Source organism: Mirounga leonina, unplaced genomic scaffold (assembly GCF_011800145.1).
Source record: "Mirounga leonina isolate KUSES-001 unplaced genomic scaffold, KU_Mleo_1.0 Mir_173, whole genome shotgun sequence".
Classification (NCBI taxonomy): domain Eukaryota; kingdom Metazoa; phylum Chordata; class Mammalia; order Carnivora; family Phocidae; genus Mirounga; species Mirounga leonina.
The window spans coordinates 5,531,014-5,558,827 of record NW_023270447.1 but is presented as its reverse complement, the minus strand read 5'-3'; the positions used below and the strand labels follow the sequence as shown (position 1 = coordinate 5,558,827).

At 36.7% G+C, this 27,814-nt stretch overlaps 2 long non-coding RNA genes across 2 annotated transcripts in view; both read left to right on the top strand.

The window, feature by feature from the left end:
* The window catches only part of LOC118019068, a 159,917-nt gene that overhangs the window by 43,832 nt on the left and 88,271 nt on the right, over positions 1–27,814 (top strand). The gene's annotated exons all lie outside the window — the stretch shown is intronic.
* Positions 453–26,966, top strand: LOC118019069. Its single transcript, XR_004681547.1, has 2 exons — positions 453–1,190; positions 20,781–26,966. It is a non-coding gene; the product is annotated as an uncharacterized LOC118019069 (long non-coding RNA).

The window sequence follows — 27,814 nt, the reverse complement described above, 5'->3', positions numbered from 1 at the left end:
ATAGACAATTGGGCTTTACTTCTTTTGAAAAGAGAAGTGAGAGAGGGCGCCTGGGTGGCTCAGTTGGTTAAGCGACTGCCTTCGGCTCAGGTCATGATCCTGGAGTCCCTGGATCGAGTCCTGCATCGAGTCCTGCATCGGGCTCCCTGCTCGGCAGGGAGTCTGCTTCCCCCTCTGACCCTCCCCCCTCTCATGTGCTCTCTCATTCTCTCTCTCTCAAATAAATAAATAAAATCTTTAAAAAAAAAAAAAAAGTGAGACAACTGAAATATATTTAGTTAAACTCATTATTTTATAGCTTTCATTGGTCTGTACCTAGTAATATTAATGGTGCCTTAAAATCAGTAATTAAATATATGCATTGAAATAATTATTTAAATATTCAACTCATTATCATAATTTATATTAATAATATTTACTCACTTCTAACCTAGGGACTAATTTTTTTCTTAATTTTCTTAATATTCATTTCAGATTGGACTTTTTTTTCTGTTTTCAGGTATGTTAAAACTTTAAAGCATGATAAATATTTACCAAGTATATTTAGATTTTATAGTTATCTTTTGGAGCATTCTACATTTGAGCTATTATTCCACGTAGTTTCAGGGTTTTTCTTTATGGAAAGTTTAATGATGCTGCCATAATAAATCATAGTCTTTAATGAAAAGGAGTTATGTAACTCTAAATGTAAAATACCTACCAACAAGCTATTTTAAGTAGTCCTAAATGTAAAGGCTTCCAAAACATTTTCACATCCTCCATAATAAAAAGAGTAGTTTGATGAGAAATGCCATTTATATATTAGGAAAGTATTACAGGCTTGTTCTGCAAATCTTTTAGAACAGCTATTATCTGGTCAAAGCCTTGTGCTAGATGCTGTGGAAACAAAGCAATGAATAAGATCTCTTCATGAATGTGTCGCATTGAATTAAGAGATGATAAAAATAATGTATCATAATACAAAATAAAATCAGTAAAATAAAGTTAGTAGAAGCAAAGAGAAATTATCAAATTATTCCAATCCTAAGGATGAGGAAGACTTTATATTTCCCTCTGTCATAATATTTATCTGATTACTATAACCGTTTCCTTCTCTGTCTTTCTCAGTAAAGGTGGGACTGAATGTTCATCTCAGTATTTCCTGTGCGTACCACAGAGCTCTGAGCTAACAGATGATCTTCTAGCCTTAAGTGAGTTAATATGTAAATTATCCACACTTTGAAAGATGAGTATCTGTTCTATAGAGAGCTTTCCAAAATGAGAGGAAGGTGTCAGCTTGTTCACACAAGTTGGTTGGTGTGATGTTTAATGTTCACCTTGAGGAATTAGAGGCAGATGTTCCTGAAGTAATAAGTGGATGGCATATTGTAGGATGCCTTAGGTGCCGTTTTATAGGTAAAGCGTTGAGGATTTCTTCATTATTGTATTGCATAATCTAAGAGTTTACCAGGATATTAGGTTACTTATGTCACCCATTTGGATTCCCATTACTAACCTTTCTAACTCAATCTTAAAAGGGAAGATAAACGAGCCAAAGGAAACCAAACACATGGACTAGTTTTGCTCTGATTAAGATAAGCCAGTTCCAGAAAGAAGGGTTTGAGGAAACTGGAATATATTTTTTAAACTGTATCTTTATTAAATTTTTGCCACATTTCAGATTAATTAATATTCCTTGAATATGTTTTTGATTTAAAGAAACAACCTTACTGAAGGGTTTGTTAACAAAGATGTTAACCTAATAACTTTGGAAATGAATAGGATCTAGAGGACTAAAGGTGAAAGTAACTGTACCTAGCACTATTCTATATTTGGCAAAGGGGTTTCCCACTGGCACATGGGTGAGCAATTTTGAAATCCCTATATATGGCTACATGGAACAGTTAAAGTAAATGAACAGCAGGCTTCTCACTATTAGAGTGGGAGAAAAGCAAGGGGAAGAGGTTAGAATGACCCATGTAGTAGACTGGAGTTACAGATACTAATGAACTCATGTTTGGTTTAATACAGATAGAGGTTCGTATATTTGCAGATACATGCATATGCATGGGTTAGTATACATACAACCATCTAGTTAGCTTGTCAGCTTAGAGGGCCTAGAAACAATAACCTAGCAGTAATGAACGCACCTAGTGTGTAGATCTTGGTTTCTCACACCATTCTCCAATAAAAGGAACCAGAGTTATTTGAGGAAGGGCTGATTCTAGAAATGAGGCAGGAAATATACAAGATGAACTTAGAGTATCTTGTAGAGCCAGAAAATAAATGCTCAAAAAAGAAAAAAATTATAGGAGCCAACTAAACCAGCTCCCAATGATCAAAGCTGGAACAATTTGAGCAACAAAATTTATGAAGTACAGACGTGAGTTAATAATAATAATAGTGATGGTGTATCAACATCAGTTTGTTAATTGTGACAAATATACCACTTAATCCAAGTTGTTAGTAAAAGGGGAAACTGAGAATAGGGTATGTGAGAACGCTTTTAGTTATTTTTTTTTTGCAATAATTCTGTAAATCTAAAAGTGTTAAAAAATTAAGCTTATTTTAAAAAATCACACACTTTCAAGAGCTAAGTATATGTTCATGATTTATCTGTGGATAGATAACAATACCATATCCCAAAGATCATTGAAAGGTCTTATCTTCAAGTTTTCAAGTCCATTAAACTTGCAAGATGCTCAAAGAATGTAGCCTAGGCTAATTTTATGCCAAAAGATGAACCCCACATTTCCAAAACAATTTTTAAAACAAATTTTTATCCATAAAAACAAAGGTAATGTTTTGCACTCACTGCCAGATTAAATTTCACATTGCTTTTAATCTTTATTGCTTGTATATGAAATACATTGCAGGTTTTAGAACAAAATTCACTTAGACAAGTAAATGACTTTTGTGCTGTATATTTCCACACATTAATAGCATCATTTGCATGCTAAAGAAATGAAATTTTTATTCTGCTGTGGCCACCAAGGATTAATTTAATGAATTAAATAGAGTTTCGATTGCCTTCTGAGAGAGAGAAGGTTAAAAGGTACATTTTGCTAAATATTTAAAATCTTTAACCTTTGTAGTATAGATTAAATGATTAAATGATTAAAAAGAGAGAGATATAGGTACTTAAAGTACTTGTATCTTGCTTGAAATTTTTCCTTTTTAAATCTCTATGATTCTTTGAATTAATACAAAGTATTTCTAACGAGGCTATAATTTTTCTATGAAAGAATTTTCAAACATGTTTATCAGATTTCCTATGATTTCTGTTTTATCAAACCTAAGTGCATAGAGGAGGAAATTTTACATGTGGGCAAGCAGCATTAAGAGTCTCTTATATGCTTTTTCTTCTGCAGCTACACATGAGCATGTCTAGAATTCTTAGAATTCACAATTTCCATTCCTAAATGAACGGCCTTCATAGTTCTATTTAATTTTTAATTTGGTTACTTGTGGAAAAATTAAGAACTATCTTTTAATTTGTGTTTTAGAACTTCTGTATCAATGTATTAATTCACATTTGGTATTCCATCACAAACCGTCAAACAGGACAACCCATATATACTGGAGTATTTTGTGATGCAACGGACACTATGAATAGCATCAGACCATTTCTTTCATTAAATATGTTCTTTTCTCACAATTGACAGATTAAAAGAAATCAATCAAATATATGATTGAGACATCTCTATAAATATCTAAGCAGTCTGAGGAAAGTAGATTAAAACAATCTCTTGGTAGAAAGAAAGAAACATCAGTTGTAAGTGGTAAATTACCTTATAAAATGTGTTTTATATTCTTGATATAATTAGAGTATCTGGGCTTCAACATGTAATAATAAAATACAAGAATTTAAAGTAATATGTTTTCTTGAATCATTAAATTTAATCCAACCCATAATGTGCCTATTTCATATTTCATTTAGCATCTTTTTTAAAGATTTTATTTATTTGAGAGGGAGAGAGAGCAGCTGAGAGAGAGAGAGAGAGCATGAGCGGGGGGGGGGGGCAGAAGCAGAGGGAGAGGGAGAAGCAGGCTCCCCACTGAGCAGGGAGCCCAATGTGGGGCCCAATCCGAGGACCCTGGGATCATGACCTGATCCGAAGGCAAACACTTAACCCATTGAGCCACCCAGGCATCCCTCATTTAGCATTTAGAAAAAAAGTAGACTCTTTTTGAGGTTGGACTAAAGTGAACTTTCCATACACAAATACATTTTATTGTTGCATTATTTTTATACCTTTATATGATAAATATATACATGTTAACACATCTGAAAGACAAAGGATTAAAAAAATGTTTTATAAAAGGTTAACTGGTTACAGTACATACTGGAGTTGCTTCCTCCTTACAGCTGCAAGTCTTTCCAGTATGTCACTCTGGTCCCTTTTAGTGAGCTTTGAACAGGAACCTGAGGCACTACACTGCAGGAGAGCCTTTCCATTCCAGCCAGACTGCACTTAATTCTTCCCAGAAAGATGACCATTTGTCCAACTATGACACCTGGCCCCTTGTACAGGCAATCTCTGCTGCCTGCTTTCTTTTCCTATGCATCGGTCTTATTTTTTCTGTGCATGTCTCATAAACTTTTGTTGAAACTGGACATTTTAGGTAATATATTTTAGCAACTCTGGCTATTGATTTCCACTTCCCTTCACAGGGCTTGTTTTTATTGTTGGTTGCTTGTTTATTTATTTAGTGACTTGGCTAGAATATTTTAGTGAAGTCTATTTTGCCCGCTGTGTGAAGCTTCTCATTTGCTCCTCCTAAGGTAGCCCTGGGTTGTGTGCACAATCACCCAGGGATGGCAGTTTTTTATAAAGGGAGACTCTCTTTGTCTCTTTCCCTGATCTGTCTAATGAGCTGCTTCTACTGGTATCACACCCCGCTCTTAAGACTCCATTAATTATGGCCTGATGGCTCTATTGTTTTTGACGGTGTCCTCAGGCATAAATTAGTCCACAGTCTGGTCCAATTAATATGGGTAGGGATGGTTTTTAAAGACCATCTTGGAGGTTTGTTCTGACTCTAGAAAGGTTTTTCTTGGCTATTTCCCTGCTTGTCCCTGGTAAACTAGCTGGCTTCTGGTTTAGCTTGGTGATTTCATAGAGCTAACAGTGTCCTCTTAATTGTTTATCACCTAAATCTCCAATGTTTTTGAGAGTGTTCTTTGGTATTGAAATGACTCACACCATGTTTTAAATAAAATTAATTTCTTTGGTGAAAGCTTTGGAGTTGCCTGTTTTAAAGGACAGTCTGTTTCCCTGCACAACTAATCTGAATATTGGGCAGGGGCGGTAGCCTCTATTATTCTCAGCTTGCCTTTCTTGGCACTGAAAATCTGTCCCACAAATGAACTAGGATGAAGATCAGAGCCCTAATATTTATGCCCAGGTAGAGCAACCAACATAGGAGTAGAGGCTGGGTGGAGGAAGTAATAGGACTCACCAATAAGGTAGCCTCAGCAACTCTGAGTTGGAGGGGATTCAAAATGATGGTGACCTCTCCTTCCTAGTAAATGCAGTGCCCCCCCGATTGGGGGCTGAAAAGAGAGGGAGTGCTATCTTCTTGAACATATCCACCCAGAGGGGGGCTTCTGTTAAGTTGAGCTGGTGTTCAACGTGACAGAAGGACTGTCCACAACAGAGGAGGGACTGGAGGAGAGCAGGAGAAGGAAGTGAGCTGTGGCTCAGCTTCCTACAGACTCTTAGGGTACTTACTCATTTTTAGTAGATTTTCCTAAATAAATGTTTCTTCATTTATTTGCTGTATGCCCTTTGGATAATTTTCGGAGACTTTAAATAGTTGTATGTGTGTGTACAGATAGAGACATATAATTTTATCTATCTTTCTACCTATCTATCTATTTATCTATCTATATTTCTGTCACTAGAGAGCAGGTTGATGGAATTTTTCATGCTGTTGTTCCTAAAGTGGATGCTCTGTTGATATCATTAGTTTTTGAGCTGGCCATGCTAAGCTATCATCAATAGTAGCAGGATCCTCTAATCTCATGCTTTTTTTTAGCCAAGTCAATGATGGGGTTTTAATAGTTCAGTTCTGATATCTCTAGATTCAGAGCCTCTTTCCTTCCCCCTCAAACTTTTCCCAGGAGTGAACAAGAGTCTCAGGGTCTCCAAAGTCTGACTTAAACAGCAAATGTGACTTTTAGCAACTTTCTGTCTCTTAAACATGTGAAAATATGCAGCAAATTCTTGCTCTTGAAAAGATATTAAAACTTATAGCTTATTTTGTGCTACAGAAGATGATTGTCTTCATGGATAAACAAAATGTGGCATATTCCATATGATTAAATACTATTAAGCAATAAAGAGGAACAAACTATTGATTCATGCTTCAACATGGATGAACCTCAAAAACATCATGCTAAGTGAAAGAAACCAAATGCAAAATGCTGCATATTATATGATTCCATTTATATGAATAACCAGAGAGGGTAAATATAGAGAGGCAGAAAGAAGATTAATGGTTGCCTGGGGCTGGAGGAAGGAATGCAGATTGACTGCAAATAGGCGCAAGAAATCTTTTTGGAGTAATAAAAGTGTTCTAAAATTGAATTTTTGTGATGATTGCAGAACTCTGTAAATTAGTAAAAATCATTGAATTGTACACTTAAAATGAGTGAATATGTGGTATTAAAATTATGCTTTAATAGAATTCTTAAAATATGATTGTCTCATTTGTCTGTCTTTATTTATTTATTTATTTATTTATTTATTTAAAAGATTTTATTTATTTGACAGAGAGAGACACAGCGAGAGAGGGAACACAAGCAGGGGGAGGGTCAGAGGGAGAAGCAGACCCCCTGCCGAGCAGGGAGCCCGATGCGGGACTCGATCCCGGGACTCCAGGATCATGACCTGAGCCGAAGGCAGTCGCTTAACCAACTGAGCCACCCAGGCGCCCTCATTTGTCCTTATTTATAATCCCTATATTTTGCACAATGACTAAAACATAGCAATGTCCAATAATGTTGATGAGTGAATCAATCTATTAATTAATAAAAATCCCACTGGCCACAGGTCAACTCTCACCCACAACGTCAAGGGACTGGAGTGCACAAAGCATCCATGGATCCACAAAGCTTAAGTTCACCATGCACTAGGAGAGGGAAATGCGTAACAAAAATACAAAATGCAAATAATAGTAAATTAGAGGCAAATTTTATCTGAGTCTAACTGATGATCAAGTAGATGGGTACTTTAACACCATTCTTCTCCCAACCCATACCTCATCTAAGTAGAAATGTAGGGAAAGAAGGATGAAAAGAAAAGGACCCAGGACCAGGACCCCCTCTCTACAGACCATGTTTCAGTCAAAGGAGATTACTACTCTCTGATTTTGTATTGTCAAGATATCTAAATTTTAAGTTTTCATTTAAAGAATCTCTGTAGCAAACAAACAAACAAAAAGTATCTGGGCGAATTTGAATAATCACATTGATCTCAATGCCAACTGATTTTAAACAAATTATTTCCTAATCAATCTTATAGATCATCTTCTCAGGATGCTGTCATTGACCTGAAACACCCTCCACTAATCCATAATGTAGGAAAAAATACAGAACGGTTTGGGAAAAACTGGGCAAGGGCTTCCTCATTCATCATTCTACTCCTGGGAACACAGTAGGTTCTTAAATATTTATTGTATGATTAATGACATCTTGAAGTTACTAAAACACAATGCCAAACAAACTCAGTGTTGTAGCAAATCTTGCAACTCTTAATTAGGTGAACAAAACACAATATCCATTTGCCAGTTTGTCATAGGTTCATTAGTCTCTTGCTCACACCGAGATGTTGGTATGTTAAGAAACTTACTGAATAATCAGTGACAGGTTATGCACCTGCTATGCTGTTCACAGGAACATTTTGCCTGATAAAAAACAATATAAGACCAGTAGGCAAATTCTGTTTTCCAATTCAAAGCACCACAAAGCTCAACATCTAATGATAATATAAAGCCAGTTAAAAGTCCATTTCTCTTATTCATAAAGTGTTCACAATTACCCCAATAATTATGTTTAAAAGCTTTTGATTTAATCATTTTTATATCCTATAAGTATTTACATCCCATAAGCATCCAGTTTCTTTTCTTTTTTTTTTTTTTTTAAGATTTTATTTATTTATTTGACAGAGACAGAGATAGCAAGAGCAGGAACACAAGCAGGGGGAGTGGGAGAGGGAGAAGCAGGCTTCCTGCTGAGCAGGGAGCCCAATGTGGGACTCGATCCCAGGACCCTGGGATCATGACCTGAGTCGAAGGCAGACGCTTAATGACTGAGCCACCCAGGCGCCCCAGCATCCAGTTTCTAACCTGCCCCTAGATAAGAGCCTTTTGCCTTCTGCTCTTTATTAATTTAGGCATTTCATTTCCCATGTAAATGAGAAGAAAAGAGAATGGAAACAAAATTTAAATGAGAAGGTTTTGCGACTTGATTATAATGCCAATAAAAATTTTGTTATGGGTTGAGGTTGAGAAATATTGCTAAATGTAGTTTTTCAATTATCTATGGATTTCAATTATCCAGGGATCCCTCTCCTTTATTAGAATAAATAACTGTGAGTTAATGTAACTTATTTGGATAGAATTTAAATCTCACCACGCTCAACTTCATTATCTGGAACTGGGCTTTCATTTTCAAAGACTGAAAGGAATTTAGGAAATTACATTATTGTTATTTTTTCCTTTCTTTAAAAAAGCTGACACAACATGTTTCATGCATCAAGAAAACAATAAACCAGAAAGATTGTCAGCCACTTTTTAGTACTTTACAGATTCTAAGACTTATATTCTATCATATTTCTCAAACTTAATGGCTATGATACTTGAAAAATGTTTTGAGACATAAGAATATGCACAGATATAGAAGTTTCGTTTGTATATTACAGGCACATACATGAATAAGCTATACCAGAGTTTTGAAAGAAATTTCTAAACTTCAGTAATTAAATATGAAAATACTGCACAAACATTTACTGCCTTCCTGAATGGACATTCAGTATTAACACATGTCATCAGAAGGTCTTCATTGAATTACTATGGTTAAGAACACAGGCCAAGGATTTTGATCATGACCTTCAGCAAATTATTTGACTTCTTAAGTCTCAGTTTCCTTCCAAGTAAAATGGATATATTAATGGGTTTTTGTGAGGAATAGGTTACAAATACATATAAATATAAATACATGTATTATATATGCATATATACAATAGACATATAATATCTATATTTGTGTAATGCCTTGCACATAGGTAATTAAATAGGAGTTGTACTACGGTTATTATTACCATCTTTGACTCCTTTCTTTTCCATATGTCCATATCAAATCAGCTGAAAAATCATCCCAAGAAATCAATTTCTCTAGTGTCTCTCAAATGTATCCAGTCCTCCCTTTCCCTTCCACTAGTCTTAACCTAAGACCATAATCCCACTTCCTGGTCTACTGTAATAGTCCCAACTGTTCTCACTCCCTCCAATCTTTCCTCCTCTACCCACAGTCCTGCAAGAGATACCTTTAAAAACACAGTTGATTGTGTATCACTCTGTGGAAGAAAAGCTTTAATATTTCACCATATATCATTAAAATAGGCCTCACATTGGCATTCAAAGTCACAATGTCATCAAATCCACATTTCCAGAGTCTTCACCCTCTAAGCCACCTTCTGTCTTCCTCTCTTATTCACCACCCAAAAACATCCTAAGTCATTCTACCTGCCTGATGACAAGCTCTGGATTTTCCCAGTTGACAACCTTGCTTGAATTATTTTCACTGCCCATAAAATCCCTCCCTCTATTTATGGTGAAGACTGAAAAATCCTATAAAAAGATACCTAAAGGGGTGCCTGGCTGGCTAAGTCAGTAGAGCATGTGACTCTTGATCTCGGGTCATGAGTTTGAGCCCTACATTGGCAGTAGAGATTACTTAAGAAAAAAAAAAAAAAAAAAAGACACCAGAGTCTGTATTCGGGTGCCTTATGAGGTCTCCACAGGCACTGATTTATACCCATCTTCTAGAAGTCCTGTATTGTATATTTTAGCATGCCTCACATTTACTGGAGCACTGCATCAGAGCAGGCTTTTGTTTATCTGAAGATTCCTTAGATTGACACATGTTTGATTTTCTAATACAATTCTGACACTAAACAAGGGCTTTTAGATTCCCTGATAATGCTCTTGAAAGAGCCTCATGCCAGTAAGACTCACTAGCTCTAGAACACTAGCCTGAACAAATCATTCAAGTCCAATTTATATGAGGGAATTTGGAACAATCAGTTCCTCTCTTCCTCTTATACTCTAACTAATGTGTCTCTCAAATTTCTACCATATATTTCATCTCTCTCAAGAAGTATTTCAAAGCCTCTTTAATTGGAGTATTCTCTTCTTCCCCTGCAATGCAGTTGAACCTTACATCTTTCATACAATTCAGATTGCATACCCCTTTTTCAGAATTTTTTATATTTGTGCCTTTTACTTTTACTATATCACATGCTCAAAGCATTTATTTTACTTTCTATGATACCTACATCAGAATATATCTCATAGCAAATATTCAATACATGCATGAGGAGTTTAATTGATATAATAAGATGAGTTGCATGATGAGTTGAATTGATATAAGAATATCACTTAATATATGTAAAATACTTTACACTTTTGAAAACAAAACTATAAATATAGTCATATGGCAGAACAAGTAATACTCTCAATGCCCAATTCTAGATAGAACGTTGAGATCCACAGAATCATAGATATATTACTTCAGAACAAGAAGCCTAGTTCTAAGAGCTTGCCCAGAGTTTTCCCACAACCTTCAAGAGCTTTCTAGCTTCAAGTATAGATAGCTCTGATTCAGAATTTTGTGGTGATACTCTAATGTTGTGGAGATAATATAAAGTCAAGTCATTGCCTTACATATGCATCTTTCCTCTCCTACATGGAAATAATCTTACTGTTCATTAAGAAAACAATGGTTAAAATAAAGAAGAGATGGCCATAATAAATATAAAAAGGGGGGGTGCATGGGTGGCTCAATTGGTTAAGTGACTGCCTTTGGCTCAGTCATGATCCCAGGGTCCTGGGATCAAGCCCTGGGATTATGCTCCCTGCTAAGCAGAATCCTTAAATCCCAGCTGAGCAGGAAGCCTGTTTCTCCCTCTGTCCCTATCCCTGCTTGTGTTGTCTCTCTCTTGAAAGAAAGAAAGAAAGAAAGAAAGAAAGAAAGAAAGAAAGAAAGAAAGAAAGAAAGAAAGAAAGAAAGAAGAAAGAAAGAAAGAAGAAAGAAAGAAAGAAAGAAAGAAAGAAAGAAAGAAAGAAAGAAAGAAAGAAAGAAAGAAAGAAAGAAAGAAAGAAAGAGATGGCCATAATGCTATATGTTAGGCTATGTAGAACTTCAGAAGAAAGGGGTAGAACTAAATGTGGTAACATGAAAGTGTCTCTAAGATATGAGATTAAATTAAAAATTGTTTCATAATGACAAAACAACATTACATCACTTATATATTAAAACTACAAAATACAGGATACTATATATTCTCTACAATTACATATGTATTTATGCAAAATGTATAGCAAACGGTCTGGAAGAATATGTACCAAACAGGAGTCATTAGCTCTGAGAATCAAGAAGAGGTAGACTGGGATTGGGATGCTGGCCATGGAACTGAACGTCAGAAGTTGCTTTTATTTTTTTCCCCATTTAAATAATGTTTTGATTTTTTTAACAAGTAAAATGTATTCTGGCCCCAAGCCAGATGCCAAAGTTCAAATCCTGTCTCTGCTGTTTGCTACTTGTGTGAACTTGAGCAATACATTCTCTCCACCCCTGTTTGTCATCTACAAAATCTTTATAATACACCCACATGATAGGCAATGCTGCCTTCATGGGCACACAGACCCTTTTTAAAAAAATTTAATACTTGGATTAACCAGCAGAATCCTTAAATAGAAAACAGACATCCAAATTCCCCAGAACACATATTTTACCTTTTAGATGTTCCATATTATATCTGGGAAGTTTCTGTATACTATAGATTGGAATCTGAAAATGAAAGTTAACAGTACCAATTTAGAGACGCCATTGAATTGAACTATGTCCTAATCATTATGTTCTAATGTTATAGGTTAGAACATCTTTCAGACAGTACTGAAATATTACAGAGATCTTCATATGGAAAATTCAGCAAAAATTTAATAAACTCTTCATCTATTTGAATAATTATGTTGAATACACCTTCTCATGTCTGATAACAACTTCCTATCGTTGGCTACATGTTCTTCTTGTGAAAGGGTTCTCTTCAATGGTGGCAAATTTCTTTTCACTATTATTGACCTTTCAAGTTTGGAAATTTCTGACACATAGCAAAATGGTTTCCTAGAGTCTCAGTGTATATGTAAAGGTAACAGAAGTAGCTCAAATGGTTAATCCAAAATGAAGCCTACATCATACCTAAATGGGTCTTAAAAACCTAGTTACTGCTGTATAAGGAAAACAAAAGAATTTCTGCATTAACTCAGTGACATTGCTACTTTATTTCACATTAAAAATGAGGCTGTGCGAACAGGGAATATCAAGCCTTGTTTTTCTCAGACAACTAAACGCCTTAAAAACTTCTGGCCTTCACCCATTTTTTGTTTGTTTTTCTTAATGTTCTTGCTGAGAAAACCCTTAATTGAAAATAATTTTGTTTAGCATCATCTCCCAACATTTCCTGAGCATCTACTATGGGCCAGGAATTGTGCCAGGTACTGATAGTATAGATAGGAATACGTGACATTCCTTGGCTTTATAAAACCTGCAACCTAGAAAGAAAAACACACAATCAAACAAGTGATTTTTTTTCTTTTTAAGAATTTATGTTAGAACTAAAGTTCATGTGCTATATAGTCATACACACAAACAGTTCTTTAAAAGCAATACATTAATCCTTAAACATATTATTTTGGGAAAAAAGGTGGCAAATTTAATCCAAACAATACAATCATGTTATATACTAATTATTTGTTATCAGTGAGGTGTGTTTTTTTTTCCCCCAAAGCCTGTTTGTCAGGCTCAAGATATTATTTTTCATTTTTTCTAGCTTGATCTTTATATCCTAAATATTCCTCCAAAATTCATTGTGAAGACATTGCAATGAGAGGATCCACTCACTAGGTGATTTTCTTTTAGGCTCTGTCTTATCTTAGATCAGAAGACTTGGATGGATCTTGATTAGCGTAACACTTTTTGTCACGGAGCCACAGGATATCTCTAGCTCAAAATCTTAGCATTTAAAAAGCAGTTGAGAATCTGTGAGGATTATTGTCCCGTGGACACCTGTTACAAATCTGAGTAAGCGATACCTTGGCAACATTGCTTTCCAAGTGTTTCTGTTTGATATAATCAGGCCTGACCACCAGCTTCTGTTTCTGCCAAGTCTATTATGTATAATTTTTAGTTGATATAATTCTTTTAAAGCCAAATCAGAGTGCTGTGCTGTAAATAAAGCTCACTCTTCTTCACAGCAGGCAACTGTGTGATTACTCCTACTAACTTTATTTCTCTACCCCTTCCAAACCATGCATATCACCAAGGAGGTGCCTGGGTGTAAGAGGAAAAGAATAGAGCGTTCCTGAACTGTAATGATGTGTACTTGATCAGCCATTGACTTGCACAATGAAAGAAGTAGTAATTGCCTGATGATGTGTCAGGTGACCTTTGGGCTTTGCATATAAAAGAATTCAGAGGCGGTATACAGAACGAGTAAAAGTGACATTTTCAGTATCACAGCTGGAGCAGAACAACCTACTATTTAGTCTACTATTTCCATGTGAACACTGAGTACTTGGGTTGGCTTTTTCATGTCACAAATTTGACTGCATTATTTGGACTTTTAGAAAGTTGTAAATAAGCCTTATGGTTACTGATTTCAGATAAATGATTCTGATCTTGGATATTTTCAGTCTCTCCGTTTTCTGAGCTCCTGTAGTGTCTATAGTCTGAATCACTCAACCCAGCACTTAATTAAATGTAAGTCTTTAATTGCGTTCTTGGGTATAAAACAGAATCTTCCATTCTGTTGTAACACTGACTGACCTATAAAGGACTGGCACATAGAAGGTTTCTGATAAAATACCTTTGGATTGGTTCAATCTCTTAGTTCCTGACCTGTTACACTCACTACTCAGATGGTTAAAATATTGCAGCAGGAAGGGATGTTAGTCCACTTTACAGAGAATGATATTAAGCAATTTTCAAAGGAACAGTAGGTTCTTGGCAAAAAAAGAAACAAACCCACAAATCCTAAAATAATTTCCTTTCTGCTACCTATGGGCCACACTGCAGTTTGATGCAAGATTCAGAGATACTTTTAGGTCTCTAAATACTTCACAAGAGGGGAAAAAACAGTGTTCCAATCTCAAGAAAAAATTGAAGGAGACACAGCATTGAAAGACCACATTGAAAAAATTGTCTGCTTCTGAATTAGGAACACCAGTGGCCCATTACTCTAAAAAAGACCACACATATACAAAAAAAAACCCAAAAAACAAGAAAGTTTGAAACAGGCTAAAAATTAAGAAAAATATATTGGTATTTTTGTCAAATAAAAACTGAAATGAACAAAAACCCTTATTTAGTGACTGCTTCTGTTGAGCCTACACAAGAGTGCTTTATAAGTACTATGAGCCTAGATATTCACTTATTTCCCAATATATTCTGGCCAACCTAAATATGTATTAAAGATAATATAGAATCCCTATTTCACGATAAAAAGTCATTGATTAACAGGCAAGGAAAATTGTTCTTATTTCTAACATGTACTGATTTAGTAATTAAAACCATGATATTCTGAGGCATAAGACAAAGTTCTTAAGTATTTAAAGTAGGAATTGGACAGCTGTCCAAAAGCAAAGTAAAACAAACCAAAATTCTCATGGATTTATATAATCTCATCCATTCCCAAATGGCTCTTGTTAAAATACCATTTACCTTATGCTAGCCCAAGGAAAACCAAGCAGTTTTGTTCCCTTCCCGAACCTCGATTGCCCGCTGAGTGATAAGAACCTTTATGGCACCAGAAGTCCTAGATGAGGGATCAACACGAATGCTTCCCCACTCTCCTCTCTGTCTTGGCAAACATCTCTTACCAGTAAAACCAACGTGATCTCCACTCAATCCCTGGTAGGATTCCCAGGATTCCCAGTTCATCCCAATGAACTCCTACCCTTTGAAAAGGAACTCCAGAAGCCATTAGACCATTCTGACAAGGGACAGTAATTCACCTCAGTATACCCTTCAAATCTGTTAAATAAACGAGGGTAAGCGGGGTGTCCCTTCTGTGCTGCAGTTCAACCGCTGGTTCAAGGAGCTATGAGAAGTTAAAGTGCAGATACAGCCACTGCATGTGGCACCTGCTGTTCTTTGTGCCACTGGCCCCTGACACTGAAAAGCAGAGCTTTGCCACCCAAAGCCAGGCAGCTCAGGAGTTTGGGGATATATATAAATATATATTGGTGTACATTGGTCTGAGGATTTAGACCGTCATCCTAATACTAAGAGTAAGAGCTAATTACCTCTGCTTCCAAACATATATTTGCAAAACTGTCAAGCCAAGGTGGCTTTTCTGCATTAGTAGAAATAGTTGCCTTTTCCAACATCAGGCGTGTCTTAGGTTTTAAATTTTCAGTATAAATGAAAACAAGCGATGGTTCTTAGGATTACTCGTATGAAGAAAGGAAGCTTTGGTTTCTCACTTCCTGGACAAATAGATACCATAAGCATATTTTTAGGAGTCCTGCTCAACTCCATCATAAAGATCCTCTCTTTTTGATAAGCACTAATGATCTATTATTCAAGCCAAAATGTTGTAGGCTTTATGGTTTTCACTTAATATTCAGACCAACTGTCTCATGACTGTGTAACATCTCATATCCCGTCAGTGTCTCCAGCTAGAGAAAAGTTGGGTATGTTTTTCTCTCTTACTTGAATTGAGAAATTCAAATAAATGTGAATCAAAAAGAGAGTTAACCCTTTTATAAAATTAGCTATTCCAGTCTGCTGGCTGACTGATTGAGAACAAACTACTTAATGAGAAACTGTGTTCCAAATTGAAAGCAAATCCATACATGGCACCTTCATCAGAAGAAAAGTAGATACAAACGTAAGACTTGTACTTTCTGTTCCCAAGGGGCCCTCCTTTGACAAGGAGAGCCACCAGAAAAAAAAAAAAGAAAAAAGGATAAACCTCTCATCATCAGCCCAAGCACAAATACGGATATGGTAGCTGAATTGAGTGGGAGAAAATAATTGGGTAGGAATTTATTTTTATAATATGGGAATGGGGGCATTTCCTATTTTTAGTTTAAGAAGAAAGACGATTCCAGTTTAATGCTGTTGTTGATTTATCCTGTTTTCTTATCTTTTGGGGATAACTTCCCAATGAGTGAGCTAAAGAGAAACTTGTACAGTTCATAAATACTGCACATTACTAAACCTCTCCCCTGTACCTTTCGAGGCCAGAATTTCCAGATAGATACCGAGGGACCCTGTGATGATGCATTGGATTAATTCACCGGCCTCTCACTTCTTTAAGTTTCTAAGAGACCAAATCTTTAAAGCTGACATATGGGAGTATGGTGATATATTACATTAATTCTGTAGCCCCTTACTTTCATTTTAGGTCCTATGCGTTTCAATGGACATTTATCTCCATCACAGCCACATCACACCAAACATTTGATTTGTCAGTTCATTTGGTCAAATACCACTCAACACAAGAAGTGTTCAGGGAGGAGAAGAATCTAGCTCAAGATCTGCAGCCGTTTTCTGAAGTTGACCCAAATGGCTTTTTTCTTCCAGTTTCTCAGAATCCTGTCTCTGTAGTTGTCTTTCCATTTGATCCATCCAGGACTTCAAAGTGATAGTTTGGGGTATTCTCTCTATCTTTTTTTTTCCCCTCACTAACAAATCTATAGCAGCATGAGTTTTCCATATTCTGTTTAATGCTAAGTATCAGGGTTTTCAGTTTATAGTCTCACTTCCTCTGATGCCATTCTTTCTGCCTAAGATTATAGTTTAAATATGTTTCCCAAGCTTTTTCGGCAGTGATGGGCCTGGAATATAAGTTTATTATGGACGAGGAACAAGCAGAGATCAGAAAATGAGCTCTGCCACTATGTTTGAAACATCCTGAAATTGACTCTAAAGCAATTAATATTTGTAGTTTGTATCTAAAAACATTTTCATGTACAGTATTTCACATCATCCTTATAGAAGAAGAGTGAAGTGAGGTGATTATCAATCTCAGCATCGATTTGCATATGAAGAAACTGAGTCTTTGGCAGGTTGACTCACTTGTCCACAGCATGCAACTTGTACAGGACAAAACTGGGAATTTAACCAGGTCTAGCGAGTGCTTATCTTTACCTGAAACCATTTCACCCTCCAGCGAAAGTTAGAAAAACTGGGGTTTCAAACACTAAGGTACAGGTTAACATCAGTGAGAACAGGCAAATTCACAGTGGCTATGATCTACTGAACCCTTCCAGCGCAGTAAAACAGGGAGTGAACATCTGCATGAAATATGCGTATCACTGGCATTAGAAAGAGGAAATATGAACTCTTCCAGAATATGTGGGCCAAACGCAATGGGTAGCGCTCTGTATAGCTGCCCTTTTGTAACACTCACACCATAATCACCTATTTAATGATTGTCTTCCCTGTAAAGCTGTAATCTCCGCAAAGGAAACTACATCAACCCTCCTGTGCATTCATACCAAGAAGGAAACTGAAGTAATTCTTCCTTTCATTCTAGATTCCAGCCAATGCCAGCTCTAGAGTTTCTAGTTCTACTGGGACTGTTCTAAAAGCCCCTATTTCATCCTATGCACAATATTGAAAAATAAGATACTTCGAACATGGATTCTCTGAATCCATTACACCCAGGCATGGAGCATGTGACATAAGTCAATATCCGCTTATTACTTTTACAATGAACACTCTGAAAAGAATCCTTTCAAAGGTAGCAAACAATTTGACTGACATGAAATGGTAGGCTAGGGAGACCTGTGGGCATCGATAAAGAATACTTGATAGACAGGACATAATAAGGAAAATAAAGTCAGGAGTTATACAAATTAGATAGAAGAAGCTAGGCAGTGTCTGGTGAGAAACAAAGCAAAACAAAACCTAATAACAACAACGAAAACAACAAAAGCGTGAACTGTTTAGGAGGAGCTCTGCCAGGAGCAGTGCAACACATTGGAAAGAGCTCTTGAGCCAGAAGGTCAGGTTTCCCTCTATACTCGTTGTAGCTTTAGACAGTCTGTGTAAGTTCCTGTGACTTCCTCCAACGTTGTCATAAAAAAGACTCTGAGATGGCACGCACAGGCTCCTTTACAATACACGCATGTGATACGTGGAGGGGGGTATGCTGTACAACGTTGTGCAAATATAATTTTATGAGAACAGACTCTACTACAATGGTGATTTTAAATGGACTTTAAATCAGTGCTATTAAGAGAAGAAATAGCCAATTGCCTACGTCAGAGATAACATGGTAGCCATTTTTCAACTTCAGATGTGAGCTTCAGTGAGCTATCATTTCCTCACATTTATAATATGGCCAATAACTGAAATTATATCTCTAGTTTTAGCTGAAATTTCTATAATTTCAACTTTTTGTTGAACATGTTGCTGTTCTCTCCACATAAAAATGCTCAGAGAACAATTAGCTATCATCATAAGACTACATCCAGGTTCGTTTTGTTTTGTTTTGTTTAGCTATGTAGGTCTAGCCACTACTACAACGTTCAAATTAGGCTCATGCTTCCCTCTGTTAAAGAAGATAAAGAATGATTCATGTGCTTATTGCCTTCGGAAATGTTGGGTGAAAGGAAAATAAGCATTTTTGCCAGTGTAGTAATCCATACACTCAGAATAACTGCTACAGATAAATGGGCTTTGAAATGGGGAGTGATAGCCTTCCCATCATTAAGTAGGCCTGTAGGAGACCTTACCTTCAGCCTTCTCATTTAATGTAATAAGGAGTCTTTTTAAGGACTTGTCAGGGGACATAATGGCAAATGAAACATAGCTCCAACTATGTTATAGTAGGCAGACTGAAGCCATGAGTCATCCAGTATGCTGGGAGGTGGAGAGGTGTGTGCCACATTCAGGCAAGATTATCCAGACGAAATGCAGGTGAGGTTATGAGAATTGAGAATTATGGAGACCTTGCATGATGTTTTTTTACGTAGGATTCAAATAAAATAGGAGGTAAATGAAAGCCAACATAATTTCCATGTATTTTACGATGCAGCACAGTTGAGGGTGAGGAATGGAGTAGGGGATCTTTTACTTGGCCTCAGGAAACCTGGGTTACAGTTCTAGGTCTTCCAATAAATTGAAATGTGATCTTGGGAAAGGCTGACATAAATAATGTTTTGAAGGCATTTTAAATTATAACATTGTATCATTCTTGATAACTAAAAGAAACCACCATTGTTCATCTTTTGTCCAGTGTCATAGCTATTCCTGTTCTATATCTGTCTAGAAGGTCAAATGCTGAGTCTAAATTAGGGCATCTCCCAAAGACAAACAGCACGGGGCATATTCAGTATCAGCTTATTCAGGACGCACCAAAGGCATGATCTGAAGTTTTTCCTCTGACTAAGCCCTGGGTGCAGACTTTAAAACTGTTCTCTATTTTCAGGTCTCTTTATTTAATGTTTTATGGAATCTGGAAACTGTAGAGAAGAGGGAATTGCTTTTCTTTGTCAGTCAACATGACGCCATGACAACCAGTTGAGATGTGAAAGATTGTCAAATCAACAATTGTTTTGTCTACATGATGCCAAATAACAACCAGTTTGATTGATTTTTTTTTTAAGTGTATATTTCTTCAGATGTTGAAGCATGTAGATACAAGCCTTTAAATAATCATACTTTTTATTTTCTTCACGGGGAAGAAACCAATTTCAAACATATTATCTCATTTTTATTCTGATTTTCCCAACAACCTGTTAACTATCAACAGAGCAGGTATTATTGTATTTGTTTTACAAATCAAGATTACCAGTGGGATCTACATAGCATAAGCCTAACTATCCCAATTAATTTGCTCCATTTTTTTCTAAGTAGAACTGAAGGAACTACAATGTTCTGTACATCAAATAATAGTGTGTACATTTAGCCTGGCCCAAATAAAATGTTCAGTAAACAGCGTTCAATTCGAGTCTTTTATTTTCCATCATCCACAGGAGAGCCTCCACTTTCCTGCTGGATTTTTGCCCTCCCATGTATCTATTGGCATATGTTGAAGACCTTCATCATCCTGAATAGCCTGGGTGCTGGAAAAGGAGAGTGGTTTTCCATTTAGCATCCAGGTTTACCTCCTTTACTTCATAATAAAATAGTTCCCCCCTTAAATATATGAACCCCTGGTTCAGTTTCAATATACTAAGTCTACCGAAATGTCCTAATTAACACTGTAAAGATACCGAGGCTTAGGAAAGTAATTTGGTCAAGATCACTTGATGGTAAGTGTTCTAATCAAGTCATGAATCCATGTCTATATCACTCCGAAGGCTATTCTTTCAACCACTTCTTCAAATGTTTTTTTCGTATTTTATGTCAAATCCCAAAACCTGGTGGTTATCCTAGAGCTTCCCATCCATTGCTCCAGTGGTTTTCTGTACCCCTAGGTAGGGTAGATACCAAATAGAAAAGGCAACTATTGCTCAACTTTAACTATTAAATTTGATCTTTTATTTTATCTTATCCCTAGATGCTGTGTTCTTAAAAGCCAAGTATTATTGAGTAGGAAAACGGTTTTCTTTATGCTTTGGGGCCCTATTAAAATAGCAAGCGCTGGCCCTGAATTCTTGAGTTGTGGATGGAGAGAACCTGCCATCTGGACCAGCCTAACCTGTGATCTATTTATTCCCTCATTCAACAGACTTTATTGAGTGTCAACTATGAACAAGATAGACTCATGGAACTTCATGGAACTTGCAACCCAGCAGATGGTTCAGATATTGATTCAGTAATAAGGAGTGTGATGCGCAGAAATGCAGGGTGCTGTCAGGGACATTTAACAGAGAGTGAACTTGGTCTGGAGCCCAGAGAAAGCTATTCACCAGAAGTGACAAGATATTTATGCTGCAACCTGAAGTGTGACTATGAGTTAGCAGGAGGAGAACAGATTCAGGCAGCTGGAAAGACATATTCAAAGGCTGTGATGGTTCGTTTTGTGTGTCAGCTTGGCTAGATGATAGTTCTCAGGTATTCAATTAAATACTAATCTAGGTGTTGCTGTGAAGGTATTTTGTATAGGTGGTTACAGCTACTATTAGTTGATTTTAGGTAAAGGAGATTTTCATAATATGGGTAAGCCTCATAAAATCAGCTGAAAGGCCTTAAGATCAAAACTGAGGTTTCCTTGAGGAAGAAGAAATTTTATTTGTGGCCTGAAGCTTCACCTCCTCCTGCTTTAGAGTTTCCAGCCTGCTTGATTCTACAAATTTCAGACTTTCGAACCCCACATCATTCACACACACACAGAGTACAATTGTTCTTTTTTCCTCAAAAGTGTATGTGTGTGTGTGGTGTATATACTTTCCTCATGTATATATACCAAGTGAGAGAGAGAGAGAAAGAAAGAGAGAGAGAGAGAGGAAAAAATCCTGACTAATTTAGATGTTGGTATCAGGAAAGGAAGGGGTGTCCTGCTGTGACAAATACCTTAAATACGGAAGTAGCTTTGGAATTGGGGAATGGGTAGAGAGAGAAGAATTCTAAGGCACGTGATAGAAAAAGCCTAGATTGTCTTGACGAGACTGTTAGTGAAGGTTTGGAAGTTAAAGGTGAAGTCTCAAAAGGAAATGAGGTGCATGTTATTGAGCACTGTAGGAAAGGGGATACTTGTCATAAAGTGGCAGAGAACTTGACTGACTTGTAGTCTACAATTGTGTTGAAGGCACAATATTTAGCAAGGATATTTCCAAGTATAGGGTGGAAGATATGGCCTTTCTCCTTGATGATTTTATTAAAATGCAAGTGGCAAGAAGTCCATTGAGGAAGAAACTATTACTCAAAAAGAAGCCAACACTTGATGATTTGGAAGGTTATCAGTCTACCCAGTTTGTAAAGGATGATAAAACCAAGAAAATTGTTGAAAAAGCATGCTCTGGACAGGGACTAAGAATGTGGCCGAGCAACTTTTTGTTAAAGAGATTAGGTATGTGACTGATGGATCCAATCAACCATCTCAACAGAAGCCAGGTATAGTGATGGAGTTACCCAGGAAGGATCTGTGGAGAATCATTTTGTCTAATGCTTGGATCACCTTGACCTATAGGGGAGGCCCCAAGGGATTTTGAGAATGTCATACCAGCAGAAACATTTCCATCTTGGACAGAAAGGAACAGAAAGGAGCAGAAGCTGGATGAAATGAAATGAATGAAGGTTGTTGTACTCCCAGAATTCTACAGGCAGGAAACAGGTTGATAGAGTTATCCAGCTGCAAACATCTGCTACAATTCAAGATAAAGGAAGAATGACAGAAGGTGAGGAAGCTACCAGTGAGGGCACAGAGGGTAAGGGAACCACCACATGTATCCTTCAAAAACACCTGCTAGCATTCCTCTCATTGGGGGTCACCATAGCCACAATCTACAAGCAACTGTCTCTGCCTGTAATTTGTGCTGCTTTTGGTTATTTATTTTTTATACAATTACTAATTCCTCTTGTTCCACCTTGTTTTGACATACTCTAGGGAAACACACTCTATTTATATTACAGGTAGTGGGGGTTTACCAAGGTGACATAATCTGCCTAGACTCCAGTTTTCATTTTTTCAGTTCCTAAAGAAAAACCTCCCAATGATTTTCTATAATTTGACCAGTCAAATTCTGAACTCCCATTGTGTTTTTTAAGATGATAGAGAATCATAGATAGAGATAATGTTGTGTGTCTTGATTCCCACTACTTTCTATTGCTTAACGTGAAATATCTGAGTCTGGGCTCTTTTAGCTTCCCTACATGTTCCATTCTCAAGCCCATCTCTGTTCCTTTAGTCACTGGATCACCCCTGTCTTGACGCTCTCTATACCTTCCCTCACCCCTCTCTACCCATCCAATTCCTACTCATGTTTCATGGCTGCCTCGTTTTCCAAAATCTTCCCAGATGGCTCGAGCCTACCTAGCCCTTCTCTTTTACACTGCACTTAGAGTCAATACCAAAATTTTATTTTGTAATTTTTGATGTATAACTTTTTACAAGCTTTGGTTTGTAATTTTTATCTAATTGTTTAAGGTGTTTGACACTCATCTCTTTATTAAGGATACCACAAGCTACTTGAGGATGTTGATTATATCTTATATTTTTACAAACATCAAAACACAGGGAATAAAGCAAACAAGTGTTATAAAAGCTATCAAAATTATGATTGAGAGCTCTAAGGCAACTGAAAGCATTACTGAATCAGCAGGGAGTCTTCTTCCAAACATCACTGGCCCATCTCTGTGAACCCCAAAGTGCAATTCTCTTCAGGCATCATGATCATTCGGGATGGTGTTTACATACAACTCCCCAAGGATTCTGTAGTGAGGCCTTGACATCTATATTTTTACCAAGCCAATCAGGTATTTCCGAAAGTTGGAGGACAATCTTGTAAGAAATATTGCTGTAAGGGTTAGTAATGAAACTAGATGTCCTGGGATGCAAGACTTGTCAAGAAGAAGAGAAAATCAGGCTGTGGCCAGACCCTTGGAGAATCCCACTCCCTGTAGGTCTTGGGCTGAAACCTTGCCTTCAAACTCTCTAACGCTTTCTAATTCCTCACTCAGCAATCCAACCTTAAACTTACTATGTTCTAGTAAGTCTTCTATACACACACTAGCTCTTTTAAATATAATAAAAATGCATGAGATAGAATCCCTTTACTCTCCCTGTGTTTCAAGTGAAGAAACTCAAGCACAGAGGGCTATGTAACCTGCCCAAGGCCATAGACTAAGTATGTAGCAGGGCTGAAAATCAAACCCAGGCCATCTGGCTCCAGAATCTGTACTTTTAATCACTATAACCACTATAAAACCACCACCGTGTTTTGCCTCACGGGCTCCACATTTTGGATTTACTACATGTTTTTCCTACCCGCTAATGTCAATAAAATAAAAAAAAGTAAGTACTCGGTATCTAGTATGCGTAAGATACCATGATAGGTACTAGGAATGCAACATAGAATAGGACTCCATCTATCCTGGCCTTCAAGAAACCTACATTATAATGAAGAATGCAGGCAAGTAAAACAACATATGAACAAATGTGCTGATAAGCATTATAATAGGGGCATGAACAAGATACTATTGGAGTACAAAGGAGGGGAACCTATTTTAGTCTTGGGAGCTGGAAAGATGACCCAGAGGAAAGGTCATGTGAGCCGAGATCTGAAAGAGCTCCTGTAAGCAAGCTAAGGTAATGGGCTCACAGCGCTGGCAGCGTTTAGCAGAGGGTGGCCATCGGAGAGTATTACAGTCAAAGGTAAGGGCACATACAAAACACATTAGGACATTACAGAAAGTGTAAGTAGTTCACTATAGATACAAGAAGGTACATGGTAACAGATGAATGAAAGAGGAAAGCTCTCACAAATCTTTTCTTGATTTCTCTAGTTTAACCGCTGACCTTACGAGGTCTACTCAAACTCATGATCATTCTAAATGTTCAGTGGTTCGGTTTGAAGTTTACTTGACCCACGAAATAGGATTAATTGAATCCTAGTAGCTCAGGAGAGCTCACCTTAGACTCTTTTCCTGAATTTAACATGTGCCAATTGATCAGTTAGCCTAATAAATGAATAGCTCATTTCTAAGCATTTCTAGGCATGTGACTGAACATAATCTCCTCCAAACAACAAAAACATCAAAGAGGATTCAGAACTTTACGTGTAAATAAATCCAATAAAAGAAAGCTTAATCTAGTACTTGAAAACTTGAATAATTTTTGTCAGTTGTTTAAACACTTCTAATTTATAGTTAGGGACCTAAATTTTCAATCTTCATTAACAAGCACAGGGCAATAAAGATGGATCACTATATTAATAAAACAGAATTATTATGTGTTATTTATACAGGGCAGCAATTAAAATCAGACTGAGAAGATTAAGCACTCTAGCATGCTGTAATTTATGTCAAAGTAATGTCCTACTTTGAAATCAGATTCTGGCTTAAACAATGAAGTAGAACATATATTCAAAACAGCAAAGGGGGATGGGAAAATGAAAAACCAGCTTTATGTAGAATATTGAAAATCTTGTGACCAATTTAAAAGAGAGATCACTTGAGGAATATAATCTGAGACAAAGGAAGGTTAATGATGGCTCATTCTCTCCTTCTTAATCCTCCATATTTAGTCAATGTCATTTCAAAAACTGCTTTCATAAGAGCAAGTAGGGTAAAGTGTCTCAAATGTCCTCTGAGTACTCTAATGCTCTATCTGGCCCTGACACTCTGAGTCACTACCTAGAGAAACACAAAGAAAACATTTCAGTCTATTTAGAGATGTTTAGTTCATAAAGGAAGAATCTTCCACAATCAAACTGGCTTAAAAAGGAAAGCTAGTGCTAGGAACATCCTGAGCCTTACTCCTACTGCACTTATCCCTATTAAAACTATAAAGTAGCTCTTTGAAATAATTCTGAGAATAAATGAACAAGATGGATTCTTGTAATGTTTCTGAGACCTGATTTAAAAAATGCTTTAAGGCTGTAATTTTTAATCTGGGGCCCCACCAAGACGTGTGCAGCAATATACTAGGGGAAAATGATAGCCAGAGATATAAATCTGTTGCATCATCCTGGAGAACCAATTTCACTAAAGAATTTTGGAGATAAGTTTTGATTTTTTTTTTTTTTTTACACTTAAGAGGTTTTGTCACACCCACATACAACCAAAATTACTTTTTGGGTGTGAGCCTAGAAAGTAGAAGTTTTCATGGGCTGCAAATGACTGTCAAGTTTTACACTTTTATGTTATGAGGAAACCCAAGATACTAGTATTACAGTTGAATTAAAGAGAATGGGTCTTCAATGGAAGACAGATTTTGGGGTTGCCCTAGTCTTCAGGATTGGTGTTTTTTTGTTTTTTGTTTTTCAGAGCTGGAATTTGCCATATTTTCCTGAGTCTTTTTTTTTTAATTACACGCACAAGTCATTGACTCACCAAAATTATCTTAATATCCTGTCACAAATGTGTTCATATATCTATATTATATATATAATATAGATATATAGATTTTCTAAACTATATGACCACCATTTTCCCATGTTGTAGAAGAATGAAAAATTCTGGAGTTTGACACGTGATCTTAGTCTCATGTTGCTTTTGCATTTTAAAAGTTTAGAGATTTAAATTTTTTTTTTTTTTTTTCAGTGAGGAAGGCTTGAGGTTCAAAGTCTGAAGAAAACTTCTCTGAATCTCAAGTTTTCTTATCTTTAAAATGGGGATAGTAACTGCCCTGAGATTTCACACAAATATAATGTATATGCATGTAGGTACTTTTAAATCTATAGATCACTAAATGCATGTCAAGAGATCCTGTTTCTATTGTATGATCACATTAATTGTCTCATATCACCTACCCCCACATACATCAAAATACAAAATAAACTGTACGAATACAAATGCAAAATACAAACAGTAAAATAGTTTGCGAACATATAATTAATATTTCCTAAATACCTTAATGCACAGGGCATGAAGGACTTGACCATCATTAACAGTGACCAGCACAATATCTGACACAGCAAACAGTTAAAAAAATGGAAAATATGTTGAATATCATATCTGTCCCGTTCCAGTCAGAAAATATAAGTCACCAGCTATTTTAACCATGTTGCACTGAAGAACTGAAAGTGTAGAAAACAAACATTACCGTATCAGGGAAGTAGCAATTGCAAAAGTAGCTATCTTCCAAAGGGAAGAGGTTAGTGACTTAAACTTAGGAGCTGGAGAAGAGCTCACACTCAGACCTCTAAAGATGAAGAGATGTTTGGCTGAAGCATCTCCAAGCTTAGGATAGGGGAGGGAGATCTCTTCTTCCTCCAGCTCTCCAGTCTCTCTCTGGAACCCTGTATTAGCTTAGCCCAACATAGAGCTAGCTGGGAGCTGGCAGAGCAGGAATGTTGTGAGCAGAATTCCAGCACCAGCATCACAGCCCAGAGCGTGGAAGGGCAGGTTTGTAGCTCACACAATAGCACTGCGTCCAGCTCAAACACAGGAATGGCAAACTAGATGAAAGAATATAAAGGGACGAAGGAAGAAAAGGAATGAAGGAAGGGATCATTCATTTATTCCGTGACTGATGAGGCAAAAATCTAAGCTCCCTATAGTGCTTTCTCAAATCTGTATTCCCAAGGATGAGATATAAGCTGAAATTTATGAATCATATCACATTCAAATGCACTAGGGAAGTTTGCTATTTAGAGACATTTCATGGCAAATTGTTTTGCAAGACAAATAATCACTCACTAATTTAACTGATGCATAAATCACACTTTTCATACATTTGGTTTGCTTAGCAAATTGGATCTATATTGAAAAATATGAGATTCACATTATAAAATCTCTAATACCTACTTGGCTCCCAAAGGACATCCTCAACATATAATATGCCAGATTGAGGTGGCACAATTTTAGACCTTGGAAAGATGATAAAAACTCCTGCTTCCTCACTCCCACCTGGCCCAAATTTGAAGGTGTCACAGAAGAGATTGAAGAAATTGGTAACGCTGATAAAACAAAATTTACAAGTGTGAGAAA